Raw genomic sequence first — 17,169 nt, 5'->3', positions numbered from 1 at the left:
TCTCTCTAACTCTTTTATTATGTTTTCACCTTCCTTCACCTAAGTGTTTACACATTCTTTTCTTGCCTGCCTGTTTGCTAACTTAGGGAAGACACTATGTTGTAATTCTTTGCTCAATAATAATTACTGCATTATGAACGTTTGAACAGTTTTCATCATCCCTGCTGATAGAAATAGCTTAATAAATGTTCACATATACCTATAAGCCTGGGCATAAATGAGTTCACCTCAGGTTGTGTAAAACAGTTTACTAACATCAGAAAGAAATCAAAACAGATGTAAGGTTTAGGGGTCATTAATTTCCATTATACTGCCAGGAACACCTGTAAACAAGCTAAAAATACCTTCAGGTAATTATAGGAAATGCCATTTTCAGTGATGTGCAATGTGATAGGGGGAATGTATAAAGCTAAATACTAACTTATTATTCCTAATCTGCAAGCTTGTCTAAATGAAAATGTAGATAGTTGCATTGCTTGGAATAATTAATAGAGGAGGCACAGGTAGTTTTCTGTATAGATTCTTTCCTTAATTTCTTGTCAGTGTCCACTTAACTGCAGAGCCAACCAGAGACTTGATTAAATAACCATCATTAGATATACTTTGAAAAATAATATAATACTGTTGGAGGTTTACTGTGATATTGGTTTATAAATGAGAATGAAAAAGGTAATTTAGGGAAAAGACAAAAGTATTCATTGAGAGAAGCAGAATGTAAAAGACACTAAAAATAGAGATTAGGTTTTCTTCTCAAAGTTGATGTCTATCCATAAGACATTCCTTCAGCAAATGTGTGTTATGTGCCTAATGCCAAGCGCAGGTATCAGCATCACAAAGTTGAAAAATGAACATTCTAGAAGAAGAGAGACAGGAATGTACAGAATCAGATGGAAATCTCGTAAAAGCGATACAAAAATATGTGTACTAATTGAGAGAAAATATTATTTTGGCTAAGAGGTATAACAAGTCCTCGTGGAGAAGGTGTGTTTGAGATCAGTTTTGAAAAAGGGGTATGTATTAAGTAAGAGAGCATTCCTATTGTAGAGAAGCCACAAGCAAGGACCAAAGGAGAACTACAAGACTTGAATAGGAAACAGTGGGCTCAGTTTGGTTGGGGTTCAAGGAACAATGCTGGAAGAAAGCCTGAAAACACAACCTTGACCAAATATGAAGTTTGAATAATACTGGAGATAATAACAATAATAAAAGAATAATAACTTCCTTCCAGCGTCATTTAGTCACTGCAAATAATGAAGGAAAAGTCCTTGTGCAGTACCTGGCACTGAGTATGCACTCTGTAATAGTTAATATGACTGGTCTTTGGAGGGCAGTAGGGAGCTGTTCCCTGTGTTTGAGAAAAGATGTGACACTGTCATGATCCATGGGAGGTTGGAGCACGTGCCTGATGGAATGGAGTGGGGAGAGACTTGAGGCAACTGGGAGATCAGGAGAGAAGACAAGGCGTGATCTGTGCCTGACTTCTATAATCCATTTCTAGATGTGGCCTCTCCCTTGAGGTGGAAGTCAGGTATAGATGATGATGAGAGAGGAGATGAGAGGATTTACCGTAGAGGGAAGACGAAAGAAAAAGAAATGATGGATAGAGGAGGCAGAAAACCTCGCACATCTTGACCTTTGATGAGAAATGCAGTTTTCTTTTTTTCTTAATTTTCCATCCACATTTTATACATTCTATTTCAGAATCTAAAAATGTTCTGCACAGTGTCAGAACAAGGGGTGATGACTCAGGGCCAATGAGGTAAAATAAGCAGCCTATTTACCTAATGGAAGAACAAAGAGAACCCAGGTCTTCTTGGATGAGTCTTCTTCTCTTCATAAACGGTTGCTTCATCATTTGGGCCTCATATTTGTGCAAATTTATCAAGGTTATACAAATCTTGATAAGTGATAAAAATAATCGGAATCTGTAACAGGCACTTCGTTCAGCAGTTTACTCGAATCTGTCATAATTATTTTAAAGATAAGGATATTGAGTTTTGGAGATTAAGAAATTCAGTCCACATCTACTCACCAGCGTGTAATGGAGCTAAGATTCATTGAAGTCTCATAATTAGTCTGTTAGAACTCTTAATTGTGATGCTCTACTACCTCTAACCATTGAATAATAATAAAAAAGAACAAGGTTTGCTGTGATAGAATGCTTAATACAATGTAATTTCTTTTGTAAATGAAGAAAATAATATCAGTTAGATGTCTATTATGGCTAGCCAACTATATATTGGTGGCTTGCTCTAGTGTCATATGCTATGTAAAGCACGTGATATTTTTTCTTGTTGCATTCTCATAGAAACTTTAAGGTATAATTATCTCCATTTTACAGAGTTAAAAGCTTAGAGTGACTCCTGCAGTTTCACCCATAGTTTGCGGCAGAGGTGGGCTTTGAACCCAGGTCTACCTGCCTATCCCACTCATCTCTGCTCTTTCCACTGTACCACGCTGCCATGAGGTAGTGGGTTAATAAAAAAGTAGCAGTGTTCAACATTTTCATTGAAAACACAAACATAATATATAATATATCCTTTTGTTAGAAGTGTGGCTCATTATTTATGAAAATGTTACAAGAAATAAAAATGAAAAACCATTATTGCTTAGGAACATAAACATGATAATCTTTAACAAAACATTAGTAAATCTGATCCAGCAATAAAAACCAATAAATCACAACCAAGCAGGGTTCATCCAAGCAACTCATGTCTTGTTCATTTGAAAAACAATGAATGTAAGTTACTGCATTAATAGACTGAACAAGAAAAAGTATATGATTATATCAACAGATGCCGGCAAAGTTTTCAAGAAAATTCACCATCCTCTCGTGATTCAAACCCTCAGCAATCTAGGAACAAAGTGAACTTTCTTAGCCTAATAAAAAATATCTGTAAATAACCAGTAGCTAACATAATACTTATTAGTGAGAGACTGACTTCCCTCTATGATCTAAGACAAGACAAGGATGTCTTTTTTCACCACTTATTCTTTAACATTTTTCCAGAAGTCCTAGCTAGTGTAAGAGACAAAAAGAATAAATAAAAGTCACACAGAGTAAGAAGAATAAATAAACTTGTTCTTATTTCTAGGCAACATGACTGCATACGTTAAAATCTCAAAGAATCTACAAATATATCTTGAAACTAGTAAGTGAGTTTAGCAAGCTCATTGGATACATTCTTCACATACAAAATCAATTTCATTCCCGTATACCAGAAATAGAAAAATGGAATCTTAAATTAAAATAAAACTATCCCGTGTCTGACCGGGCAAGGGAAACAAAAGAAAAAATGAACAAATGGGACATCAAGCTTTATACATAGCAGAGGAAACCTTAAACAAAACAAAAAGACATCCTAACAATTGGGAAAAGATATTTGCAAACCGTATATCAGATAAGGGGTTAATATCCAAAATATATAAAGAACTCATACAGCTCAACAACAAAAAAAAGAACAATCCAATTAGAAAATGGGCAAAAGATCTGAACAGAGATTTCTCCAGAGAAGATATACAGATGGCCAACAGGCATATGAAAAGATGCTCAACATCATTAGCTATCAGGGAATTGCAAATCAAAACTACAATGAGGTATCACCTCACTCCGGTCAGAATGGCTATAATTAACAAGACAGGAAACAACAAATGTTGGAGAGGATGTAGAGAGAAGGGAACCCTTGTTCACTGCTGGTGGGAGTGCAAACTGTTGCAACCACTATGGAAAGCAGTATGGAGTATCCTCAGAAAATTAAGGATAGATCTACCATATGATCCAGCTATCCCACTGCTGGGTATTTATCCAAAGAACTTGAAAATACAAAGGCATAAAGATACTTGCACCCCTATGTTCATTGCAACATTATACACGACAGCCAAGACATGGAAGCAACCTAGGTGCCCACGAAAGGACAAATGGATAAAGAAGATGTGGTATTTATACACAATGGACTATTACTCAGCCATAAGAAACGATGAAATCCGGCCATTTGTGAAAACATGGATGGACCTTGAGGGTATTATGCTGAGTGAAATAAGTCAGAGGGAGAAAGTCAAATTCCATATGATCTCACGCATAAGTAGAAGATAAAAACTACAAACACACACATAGCATTGGAGATTGTACTGGTGGTTACCATCGGAGAAGGGGGTAGGGGGGAGGGCAAAAAGGGTGATTAGGCTCACAGGCGAGGGGATGGACTATAATTAGTTCTCGGGTGGTGAACATGATGTAATCTACGCAGAATATGAAATATATTATGACGTACATCCTAAAATAAATAAATAAATAAATAAAATAAAAATAAAACTTTTCTAATAAAACCTATTTGCATATAATTTTAATGAAATATATTCAAAATCTACTTGCAGAAAATTACAAAACAATAATGAAATATATCAAAGAAAGTTTAAGTAAATTTAGAGATATGCATTGCTTTTTGATTAGAAGACTCAGTATTGTTAAGGTGTCAATTTCTCCAATTTGTTATTTAGATTCAATGCAATCCCACTCAAAATCCCAGGAGCTTTTTTTTGTAGATATCAACAAGATGATTCTCAAACTCATATGAAAAGGAAAAGCAAGGAGAATAGCCAAAATAATTCTGAAAAAGGAAAAAAATGTTGGAGGATTCATATTATCCAATTTCAAGACATTATGAAGTTACAGTAGTGAAGACAGTGTGGTGTTGGTGGACAGGGTATATACACAAAGATCAAAGGAACAGAATACAGAGGCTAGAAATAGACCCATACAAATATAGTCAAGTGATTTTTGACAAAAATCAAAAGGTAAATTGGTGGAGAAAAAGATATTGTTTTTAACAAAGGGTGCTAGAATAACTGGACAAACATATGTAGAAAATGAACACAGACTTACAACTCACAGTTTATACAAAAAGCGGCTAAAATGCATCAAAGATATAAAAGGTTTTTTTAAGGTGATTTTAAAAAATCCAGGAAGATATGCTTAGATCCTTTGTTGTTAAGGAGGAGGAGAATCCAGAGTAGATGAGGTTTTGAATAAACAAGTATACCTAGAAAGAATGGGAGAGTGATGACAAAAATATGTAAAAAAGGAGAGGAGGAACTTAGGAGATCCCATGAAGAATATTCTGAAATCTGAAGGAAATGTAACAACATTGACTTCATCAAGATTGAGGGAGACATACAACACACAAAGGAAAAAATATTGAAAAGAAAATTTAATTGGATGGTAGGAAATAGGCTGATCATAAGTAGATCTCCCAGAATCCCTTGGTAGTTTGTACTTTAGAGCCAAAGCACATTTACAGTTTTTGTTAATTTTTAGTACCTTGGGCTATGATCTTTAGTTATTTTTATGCTTCTATTATTTTAACATTTAACCATTAAATACGACACCCAAGGAAACATCAATGTACCCAATAATGAATAATCATTAAGTAAGCTCCCGTATAACTCTTACTCAGGACAGAAAAATAGCATCACTATCCTTTCACAGTCACATGCTCTTTCTCGCTGTAAATGTAACCTCTATCTCATGAGAATTACTCCTTTGCACTGTAACTCTTCTATGCCCCTGTTTCTTCTGGGAAATGGGACTGGTAATAGTATCTATTGCATAGGATTGTTGTAAAGAAAAATAAGCTAAACTCAATCAGCTCATGTCTGACAAAGAGCACAGGTCTTCTAAATACTTGCTATGATTAGTGAAGCTCAGGGTGCAAAGCAGAAGCAAGCACTAGTTTTGAATATAGATGCAAAAGAGGAAAGGCTATTGAAAATGATATAAGAATAGAGCAAAATTACAGAATGTTCATCTCCACTGATAATTTATACACTCACTGAGCATTTTGTAACCCTAAAAAATACACAAAAGAAAAATCTATATATCTGTAATTTTCCAGAAATTGACCTGAAATGAAAATACATTAAAGAATGCACCCATTCTTTTTCCCCCAGAGAACAGGATAAAAACCCTATGTGGGATTGGATGGAGATCATTTCTTAACACAAAGACCATCACTAGAGGGTTTTTTTCCCCCAGATTTTAATAAAGAGAAAAAGAAATTCAAATTGCATAGGTAGAAAATCTCAGTCATCAAGGACTTTTTAAAGAGTGGGATTCTGACAACATGCTAAAAGAGTTAACTTTTTCATGGGGCATTTATAATCCAGTTGTAGAGTTGCTCTGGATGCTTAGATTTAAAAGCACACTAACTGGTGAATTGATTACTCCAGGAATGTAAAATAATTAATTTGAATGAAATAAGCAACATCTTGGGAGAAAACAAATGTACTTTGAGGATATAAACTTTACCTAAAATCTTAGTTTGCATTTGAGCCTTAAAACCCTCCGGAATGATATTGTGATACAAATGTTTTGGAAAACAAAGTACTCTTCCTGCCTTCAAGCTTTTTCCTGCAGGATGACCTCGCATCATTGATTTGATTTAATGGCATGACAGATGACAGTAGTTAGTAAAATGGTATGTGACAACACCACAAATCCATAATACCTGTATATAAAAGATTCTGAGTTAAAGCAATAGTAGTTGTGTCAAATGGAGTGGTCAGTTGTGAAGTTAAAGAGAATTTTAATAATTATTCAATGGTAATCTTCAGGATTGGGGACAGGACAAATTGCTGACACTCTCTGGCCACACAGAAAATTAAGAAAATGTAAGTTCATAAAAGAGATATTATTTTTCAGTATCAGTCTCTGGTGAGCCAGTTATTATTGCCTCTCAACTCCATCTCATCCTTTCATTACCTACCACGTAGTAGTGGAGTTGTAGGGAGCATGCTGTGGAGCCAGTCTATAGAGGGCACTGAAGGTGAATTGCAGGAGGAAAAGTCTTTCCTCCTGGTTCTGGTGTTTTAGCTTTGGTTTCTTCTGGATCCTGCTCCACTTAACAAAAACATTCTACCTAAGTCTGCAATTCCTCAGTAAACTCACAGCTCCAGGGCAAACCTGGTGATCATCTCACTGAACTCTGCTGACCCTCCAGAAGCAGACATTTGCAGCCCAGCATTTGTGGTTCCCTGTCCACAACAAAACTTCCAAATCTCAATTAAATCTGAGTGCTCACCCCTCAGCATGTGCAAGCCTACATCCAAGAAAGTTCTTTTCTAGAGTCTTCCCTAAGAGTCCACTGCACAACCCAAGCCTCACACAGCTGTGCATTGAGCTGGTTTTCTGCACTCAACATGTGCATTGCCTGCCACCAGCCTGAGCCACCCTGCCCTCTAGCGGCAGTTCCTGCTTTCTCAGGGACCATGGCAGTTCTGACTGGGGCTGCAACTGCAACTTCTCCAATAAGGTCTAAATCCCATCCTTATGGAGGTGTCTTCTCTTCCAAGTTCATTCCTTGTGTACTCTTCCTCAATCCTGGTTACTTTTAACACTTTTATTGAAGTGTAATTGACATAAAATCAATTGTGAGTATTTAAAGTGTACAATTTGATAAATATTGACGTGAATACAGCTGTGAAACTATCACCACAATGAAGATAGTGAGAGAATCCATCACTCTCAAAAATTTCCTCCTATTCATTATAATCCCCTCTCCTGTTCCATAACAGGCACCTTTTCTAAGGCAATTTTTGATTTGTTTTTTGTCTCTGTAGATTAGTTTGTGTTCTCTAGATTTTTACATAAATTTAATCATACAGTACATATTCTATGTTTCTTAGCTTCTTTCAACATAATTATTTTTAGATTAGTCCATGTAATTGCAAGCATCAGTTATTTCATTCTAACTTCCTTTTTATTTCTTCTTGACCCATGAGGTTTTTTAGAAGTGTTATCAATTTCCAGATATATTTGGAAATACCATAGATTTATTTTTATTCTTTCTAATTTGATTCCATTGTGGTCAAAGAGCACACTTAGAAAGACTAGAGGTCTTTTAAATTTATTGAGACTTGTTTGATGGCCCACAATATGATGTATCTTGGTAAATGTTTTGAGTATACTTGATAAGAATGTGTCTTCTGCTAGAGTTAGATGAAGTATTTTACAAAGACAACTAAGTGAAGCCAGTTCATAGTTTTGCTCAAGTCTGCTAAATCTTTGCTGATTCTCTGTCTACTTGATCCACTAATTATTGACAGATGAGTTCTGAAATATCCAACTATATTGTGAATTTATCTATTTTTCCTTAAGATTCAATAAATTGTTGTTTCATGTATTTTGAAGCACTGTTATTAGGGGCATAAACATTTAGTAGTCATGTCTCCTGATTTAGTTGGCCATTTTATCATTACAACATGAAATTTTTTATCATTGGTAATGTTATTTACTCTTAATTTTTTTTGTCTAATAACTAAAAAGCTGCTCCATCTTTCTTTTCACTGATGTTAGCATTATTTATCTCTTTTATCCTTTTACGTCTAACCTATTTGTATCCTCATATATAAAATACATTTTCTATATCTAAAATATAGTTGTGTTTTCTTCTATCCCATCTGACAATCTCTGCCTTTTAATTTTCTGCTTAGACCATTTCCATTTAATATAATTGTTGATAAGTTTGGGTTTAAGTCTATCATCTTGCAGTGCTTTCTTGTTAATTTTATTTGTTCCCTTTTTTCTTTATCTTCCTCCTCTTAGATCTATTTAGTATAATTCTGATTCCATTTTATTTTCTTTATTGGCTATCACTTTTTGTTTTGTTATTTTAGTGGTAGCTTTAGGGTTTGTAGTATACAACTCAAGCTTATCACAGCTCCATGCAATATTGTACCACTTTATGGATAGTATAATAGTCCTACAATAATATACTTCCATTTCTCCCCTTTTTGCCTTCATGTCTTGTTATCATACATTTTATTTCTACCTAGCTTATAAACACCACAATATATTATTTTTTTTGAAACCAGCTCTGTGATCTTGAGCAAGCGATTTAATCTCTAGAAGATTTTTTGTTTGTTTGTTTTTGAGTAACGGGGGAAATAATTCTCATGAAAATGTCCTTTTTTTTCTTTTTGAGGAAGATTAGCCCTGAGCTAACATCTGCTGCCAATCCTCCTCTTTTTGCTGAGGAAGACTGGCCCTGAGCTAACATCCGTGCCCATCTTCCTCTACTTTATATGTGGGACACCTGCCACAGCATGGCTTGAGAAGTGGTGCATAGGTCTGCACCTGGGATCTGAACCAGCGAACCCTGGGCCACCAAAGCAGAACGTGTGAACATCACCACAGCGCCACTGGGCTGGCCCCTGAGAATGTCTTTCTGAAGAATTAAATTAGACAATTCACTTAAAATGCTTAATATAGTGACTCACATATTGTAATTAAAAAATGCTTATAAATATTATAATTATTTTACTGAGTGAATTGTTCTCATCCTCATCTAGATGGGATGTTATAAAATAGTGAATGCTAGAGGTCTTACATGGCTACATGGGATATACAGATATTTTGTTCAAGAAAGAATGCCAACTGAATTTCAGTGCAGATTTACTCTGAATCTATATACCTTGTAGCACTGCAACTACTCAAAGTAAAGTGTCAGGAAGTAGTGTAGAAGTGTATACATTTTTTTGGTTCCTGACTTCATTACACTCTTCAATACTTTTCAACAAAAAACGTAGGTTCTTTTCCACTACCAATAGGAGTAGGGAATTTGTTCTAATTTTAATATATTTTGACAATTCTCTCTTTTCCTTTGCCTCTAACAACCCAAACATCCATTGCAGCAGTGACAGTTTATTGCTGTTTGGTGTGGCTACTGGTCCAGAAGAATAGCGGAGTGAAAAGTCATTGACTTAATTGTTAACTGACTTTTATGAATCTTGTGTTCCTTTTATTAATGACACTTGTGGTGACTCTGGATATCTTTCTCTCTGATTTTCTTCACCTTCTCCTCCCCAGAAGTAGAGACCTCCTCCAGTGCAAGCCCAGTGCTCCTATGGTGTTACCCAGGTTTCCCTCCTATTCTCGAGAGGAGGAAATAAGCCAAAACGGACAGAATTTCTCAAGCTTCTCTGTCTGGCTAACAGTACTGGCCTCTAGAGACACAATGCCCAGGGCATGGCTAACGCAAATGTGGAAAATACATTTAAAGCCTGAACATTCCCAGAAGACTGAGGAATGAATACAACCTTGGACAACTGATTAGTGTTATTTGCTGAGAATCTTTTAAGAAATGCTTCTGGGAAAGTAATATCTTTAACTTTTGAAGTCAAATATTCTCATAATCTCCTCTCAGTTTATATTTGGCTCTTGCAGAGCAAATTTCTTTCAGGCATATGCATAAAAGAGACAACTCCTAGGGTATATATATATGCATGCTCCTTTAGCAGATATTTCAAAACGTTATTTTTTACTTTTAAGTATGAGCAGGTGTTAGCAAGTGAAATTAATATTTAAAATTCTAGATCACTTTCTTATGGAATGAATAATCACTTCTCTGTTAATCCAGAGTAGTCTTCAGTGATATTTAAATCTTCACTCACATTGTAAAACAGTGAGATTTTCCTTCCTGGAAATTCAAAGACATCAATACTTGAACATATTTTTAGAGAATTATCCTAGATTTGTCTCAGCTACTGCTTTATAGTTCTCGTTTTATTTCAGATGTAAATCCTAGTGAAGGGTTCGCAAACTGTCAAAATGAGTAGAAGTGTGTGACCCTGACGGTTTCCTGAGTAACTTAAAACTAACTTGAGGGCCATCCACGACTGATGTGCAGGTAGTTGCCCTTGTAATTCTTCTTTTAGGCTCACTTGGTCTGTTTGGTATTTCTTTTGTCATTTGAAGGCTATGCATTCAGATGTGATAAAAATCTAAACAAAAGTAAAAAAGGTCTTTTTGCAATATTTAGTTTCGATTTTATATTACGGAGTTTGCATTTTTGGATAATATGTTTAAAAATAATGAAATTTTTAAATTGTCAGTAATGTTTCAGCCTCCAATCTTCGAAGAAATTCTCATATTTCAAATAACCAATCCCTTAAAGTTTTCCACATTCATCAGAATCAGATAAGTAAGTTTTCCTAAGGCACATGCTGATTACACCAATAGAAATGTGTATATACATAGCATATACAGACCGTAGATGACCTATAGGAAAATGCAATTTTACAATGCTGACAGTGCCTCATAAGGAATGAACAGGACAGTTAAACAATATCATAAAAGGTGAAAAATGACTTTTTAACTTAATTTTGTTAGCATGAAAAAACAGACTACTTATTTAACATTAAGTGTTAAGAAATTCCCCCAGGTAACAAATGATATCACCAGATCGATTTTATTTTGCCACCCAAACATTATCCACATTGGAGTTTGTTCTGATTCCCCTGCTAAAATCTATGTTGCGCTTTTGTTCTTGTTTATTTCACGAAATTTTATCGTGGGCGTATGTCTGTTTGCAGGACAATTTAACTAATTCTTAATCTCGTCAGTCAAAGAAAGAATATAAGGAAAAGATTATGATTGTTTTGTACCCTCCATATTCCCTGGGGATTTTGTTTCATAACCTCACGTATTTCTCATTGTTTCCCTGAACAATGTATCTATGTCCCGATTATAGAAGTTAATACTCAAGCTTAGCTGGGTTCAATGTCTTATGCAAATGAGCAGAGCTTGTGTGAATGGAAAGAAACAAAATTGTCCTATTTATTCTTGTTAAAATTTCATTATAAATGGTAACTGAAAGTACAACGTATAAAATGTTGGGAATAAGATGTAGCGATTGTCTAAATTCATGCTGGGTGATTGGTTATCGTTGCCTCTAATCTGGAAGGCCTTTTAAGACTTGGATATCAGTTCCTATATAAAACTTAAATCTCAATGATTGAAAAAAGAATGTAGCCACACTTCACTTCATATTATTTCACCTGATAGCAAACATCTGAATATTGGAAACATCCAGGTGATCAATATTCTTTCTGTAGTACCACACGTTTACTGATGTATAGACAGTGCTTTGAATAAAAGTGGTTTTTTTCTCCACTTTATTTTACTCTCCCCATCATTTCTAATTCTGCCTACATCGCCTTTGTAACATCAATTATTCTTTTACATAATAGTGTCTTCTTTTCTTCATTTATGTGTTTAATACCTTGAAGTTTTCCCCAAAAATGTCATTTATTTCCCTCACTACAGTGTCTTTCTCCTAAAGTTGGTCACACTGTCATTACTAGTGTTTCCAAGAGTAATGATATCTAATTTCCATAGGTATACGAATTGGAATGTTAACAGCTGTAGTGGTCAAATTCAGAGCCTGGTGTAGCGAAACAACATCAAAGCAGAGATATGCTACATCACTCATTTGTTCTTATAACTATTGTGATATATCTCATAGTGATCTAGGTGTCTGTCATCTTTCATGAGATGAAAATCGTGATAATTCCTCCACTGCTGTCTTCTCTGATACATGCCCTTTTCCTGTGGGAGGCAGCACTAAACATGATAAGAATTAGGAGATCTAGTTTAAAAACTCTGCCATTCAGCAGTTCTTTATTTTGGGAAATTCACTTAGTTTCTCTCAATCTATTTCTTCTACACTAAAAAGAATATGATTGGATTAGATGAGTATTTAATTCCTGTCACTCTAATAACTAGACATTTGTTATTTAACAATTCTTTTAAAAATCACCTTTGTTTTGTGTACATTTATTTAAAGGAACACACTATATTCTTTTCGTAAACGAGCTATTATTTGCAACTGTAACTTTGACAATATATTTAAAGATATAAGAAAAAGTTATTAAATTTTATGGAGGTGCTATAACTTGTACAGAACTTTGAGGATGAGACCTGTTGTCTTCATGTTAAAAAGGAGGACCAAAATGTCTTAAGCAATATTGACATAATATGATTAAGTTAAAACTTTCCCCGCTTACTGTAGTCAAAGATATTGAGCTAAAATTGAAAAGAGAATTAGTCCCTCAATTTACTGCAGAATGTGCTTTAAAACCATGTGTGTTTACCAGCTAAATAATCTTAAATATCACTAGTAATACAGCTACAGAATTTGGAAAATGCTGAACTTGTTAATGTATACATATTATTGCATCAAAAATTATGTATAATTAATAATGCTTGTTTGTCGGGCCAGGATATGGCTGCCACATCTCATAAAGGAGTAGGATAGACAACCACCTGGACACCAGCTAATTCCTCATGAATGAGGGGAATAGAACTTGGAAGTTTGTGCTCTCTGCAGTACATTTTCCCATTGCCTTTGTGTAAGTCCCACCCAAATCAAACAGAACATAATATATGCAAATCCATGAATAAACTATCAACAGATAAGAGCTGAGTACTTCCTGACCACAATGTTTGCCTTAGAGTTACGTTGCATGACATCATTTTTATTGCTATTTATTCCAACAGAGCACATAAATTGTGCAGAGTTCAAATATCTTGTGCATTTTGATTAGTGTATTTTCTTTATTTATGTGCTCCATTAACTGTAATGACCATAGGGTTTACCTTAAAACATTCTTTACAATAAAAATTAAATGAAATATCAATAGTTTTTCTAACTTTTTTCAAAATGTCAGTCTTTGGAAAAAAATCCAATTTTTGCTGTATTTTTAACTATTTTTAGTCATGCAACTTGACAGCAAGATTGATTTCACAAATTCAATATTCAGTACTCATCCCACCACACCCTTGTATTTCCAGAAACATTAGTTACAATCCTAATTGCTCATCTTATAATTTAGGCAATTTTTTAAAATGCGTCTGCATTCCTTGATCAATATGTCTACAGACAGTCAGGAGGGTGTTCCATATCATGCTGAGGGAAGGGAACAATATCTAAAATGAAAAATCTGTTATGAATAAAGAAGATAATTGAAAATTACAAGTAAAGTAAATTTCCTTCATTAAATTACATTAGTATCCGTGTTATCTAAATGTTATAAATAACAGTAGTATAACTTCTCTGGAAAATAGTAATTTTTAAATCATTATATTTTCAAAATTTAATAAATTGTATTTCTAGTATTATCAATATAACAAGATACTTGAAAAAATAAGAAAACTATTAGAGAAATCAGCTATGATTTCTAAGAAAATATACAATAATATAATTGACTTACAAATTAACTTCTGTGATTTGTTGAATTAGCGTCCATGGTTTGTTAGTGGTTTTTATATGATTGCAATTATATTGTAAATGTTTTAATTCAAATTTACATTTTTTTCAGATACTCAATTAGTTTTGCATAGTATACACTGTATGGAAAGTCAGAGGAACATTTCAGAATTTATTCTTTTGGGACTTTCCTGTAACCAGAACATACAAATATTTTTTTTTTAGATTTTATTTTATTTTTTTTCCTTTTTCTCCCCAAAGCCCCCCGGTACATAGTTGTATATTCTTCGTTGTGGGTCCTTTCTAGTTGTGGCATGTGGGACGCTGCCTCAGCGTGGTTTGATGAGCAGTGCCATGTCCGCGCCCAGGATTCGAACCAACGAAACACTGGGCCGCCTGCAGCAGCGGAGCGCGCGAACTTAACCACTCGGCCACGGGGCCAGCCCCTGGAACATACAAATATTTTGCTTTGTATTCTTCTTACTTGGTTATGTTGCCATCTTGGTGGGAAACCTTCTGATTCTTACCTCTATTCGACACAGTGCCCTTTTTCACCAGCCCATGTATTATTTCCTCAGCCATTTATCCTTTATGGGCATCTGCTATACCTCCTGTGTGACACCCAAACTGATCAGAGACTTGCCTCTTGGAAGAAAATCCATCTCCTATAGTAATTGCATGTTGCAGATCTTTTCCATACACTTCTTTGGCATCATTGAGGTCTTCATCCTCACAGTCATGGCCTTTGATCGTTGTGTTGCCATCTGCAAACCTCTCCATTACATGATTATCATGAACAGGACAAGGTGCAATCTCCTAGTCTTGGCTGCTTGGACTGGTGGAGCCATTCATTCATTTTCTCAGTTTTCTATGACAATTCATTTGCCCTTCTGTGGCCCCAATGAAATAGATCACTACTATTGTGATATTTTTCCTTTGCTGAAAGTTGCCTGTACTGATACATACATCACTGGTGTCCTTGTGGTTACCAATTCAGGAATGGTTGCTTAGTAACCTTTGTTCTCTTGTTTGGGTCTTATGTCATTATATTATTCACCTTAAGAAATCAGTCAGCAGAGGGAAGATGCAAAGCGCTGTCTACCTGTGGGTCTCATATCACTGTGGTTGTCTTATTTTTGGGGCCTTCAATCTTTGCCTACCTCAGACCCCCTACTACTTACCCTGAGGACAAAATATTTGCTCTATTTTATACCATCATTGCTCCTATGTTCAATCCATTAATCTATACCCTGAGAAATACAGAGATGACAAAGGCCATGAGAAAGGTTTGGTGTGAAAAGATATTTTCAGAAGAAAAACATAATTGACTTTTCCTACTCAATTATTCAGGAATAGAAGTGGACTTGGAATCAGAGAGCTCTGTTAGCTTTCAGATCATTGAACTCAAATTATTCACTTTATAAATGTCAGAGATGAGCTGAAGGATTATGAGTAAAGTGACAGTTTCACTGTGGCACTGAGATTGAGTAGTGGCATATGCGTATTAAAAATATTCTAGACTAAAGGAATGGTGACTATGTCATATAGAGTAGGTGATTCTGAGGCTGATTGAGAATTTTAATAAGCACTTGTGTTTAAAATTTATACATGGAGACTAGGCAATTTTTTGGCATTCTGTACGAAGTAGAAATGAAGTAGATTAAAAGTGGTTTTCAAAAATTAAAAGCAGAATATTTTTCTATTATTGAGCTTTATTTCCCAATAGGATACTCAAGTAAATCTTAAATGCTGGCCCTGTGAAATAAATTGTGCAATGAAAAACTTCATAGAAATCATTTGGTTTAAGGTGTGAAGGAAAAGGAGTGGTCGGACCTGTTTCCTTGGAGCTTCAGCACCCTGTCCCCATCTGCCTGAAAGTGTCATAGGCAGGGACAAAGGGACTGGTGACAATTTATTTTTCTGTTACTGTGTTTATTACATCACAGATACTCAAAATATGGAAAGACAGGATGAGAAAATTAATAGGTCTCATCCTTTTCTAGTAGTTCAATTAGTTGAGTGACTACAAGACTACATATAGGAAGAAACTGTACATATCAGCTTGTGTTGACAGGTAGATATGAAAAATGAATTCAATCTCCAACCTAGTGGACAGGGAATAGGGCCAAGTGATAGTCTTTAAAAAATAAATTTTCCTTTTGCGTAATACTTTTTGTATATATTTTATTTCCTCAAGGTGAGAGAAAAATAACAAAAACCAAAACACAACTATTGGTGATATTAAAAAACATACTACTGGGACTAGCCCAGTGGCATAGCACTTAAGTTTGCAAACTCTGCTTTGGCAGCCAGGGTTCACTGGTTTGGATCCCTGGCATGGACCTATGCACTACTTAGCAAGCCATGCTGTGGCAGGCATCCGACATATAAAATAGAGGAAGATGGGCACAGATGTTAGCTCAGGGCCAATCTTCCTCAGTAAAAAGAGGGGGATTGGCGGAAGATGTTAACTCAGGGCTAATCTTCCTCAAAAAAAAATACTATTGTGGATAAATCAATTTATTTGTAGGTATTGTGAAGAGTAGATTTCTGAGAAAGATTTCCCAAGGGAATCAGAAAAAATGTAAGAAAATATTTTGGTATCATCAATAGGATGCAAATAAACAGGATTTCCGTTAAAAAAACAGACCGTCATAAGAAGGTGGGTAATAGTGTAATAGTAACAACAGAGTTATTTGAAAAACCTGAAGATTATTTGAGAACTTAAAATTCAATAGATTTTCACAAAGATTATTAAAACATTGATATAAAATGAAGGGGAAGGGAACTTAGAGAAAGTATATGGAAGGCAAATTGCAGCACATTTAAGTGAGAGAAGAATTACATAAATTGCAATTGGGACAAGTTACTAACACAGTATTATAAAATTTATTTCAGTAAAGACTTTTTAAAAGCTTTTGGTGAAAAAGAACACATAAGTAATACATATAATCAAGCCAAACAAATATGAAGGTATCCTTTACTTTCCTGCATAAATGAAAGACAATGAGACTAGGAATAATGTTTATCATTCTCAACCTTTTTCTCTCAAAACCTGTAGACATTGCACATTGCTGTTTCTGTATTAGAGAAGTAGTTTAATCTGGCATAATCTTCATCTCTTTAT

The 17,169-nt window shown here is 34.9% G+C and overlaps 1 pseudogene; it reads left to right on the top strand.

Annotated features, from left to right (window-relative positions):
- The first annotated feature begins 14,186 nt into the window (after window positions 1-14,186).
- LOC139040919 (olfactory receptor 4P4-like) lies at window positions 14,187-15,370 on the top strand (annotated as a pseudogene).
- The last annotated feature ends 1,799 nt before the right edge of the window (window positions 15,371-17,169 follow it).

This window comes from Equus asinus, chromosome 17 (assembly GCF_041296235.1).
Source record: "Equus asinus isolate D_3611 breed Donkey chromosome 17, EquAss-T2T_v2, whole genome shotgun sequence".
In the NCBI taxonomy this organism is placed as follows: Eukaryota; Metazoa; Chordata; class Mammalia; order Perissodactyla; family Equidae; genus Equus; species Equus asinus.
The sequence above is the reverse complement of the archived record's forward strand: the minus strand, read 5'-3'. Positions and strand labels throughout refer to the sequence as shown.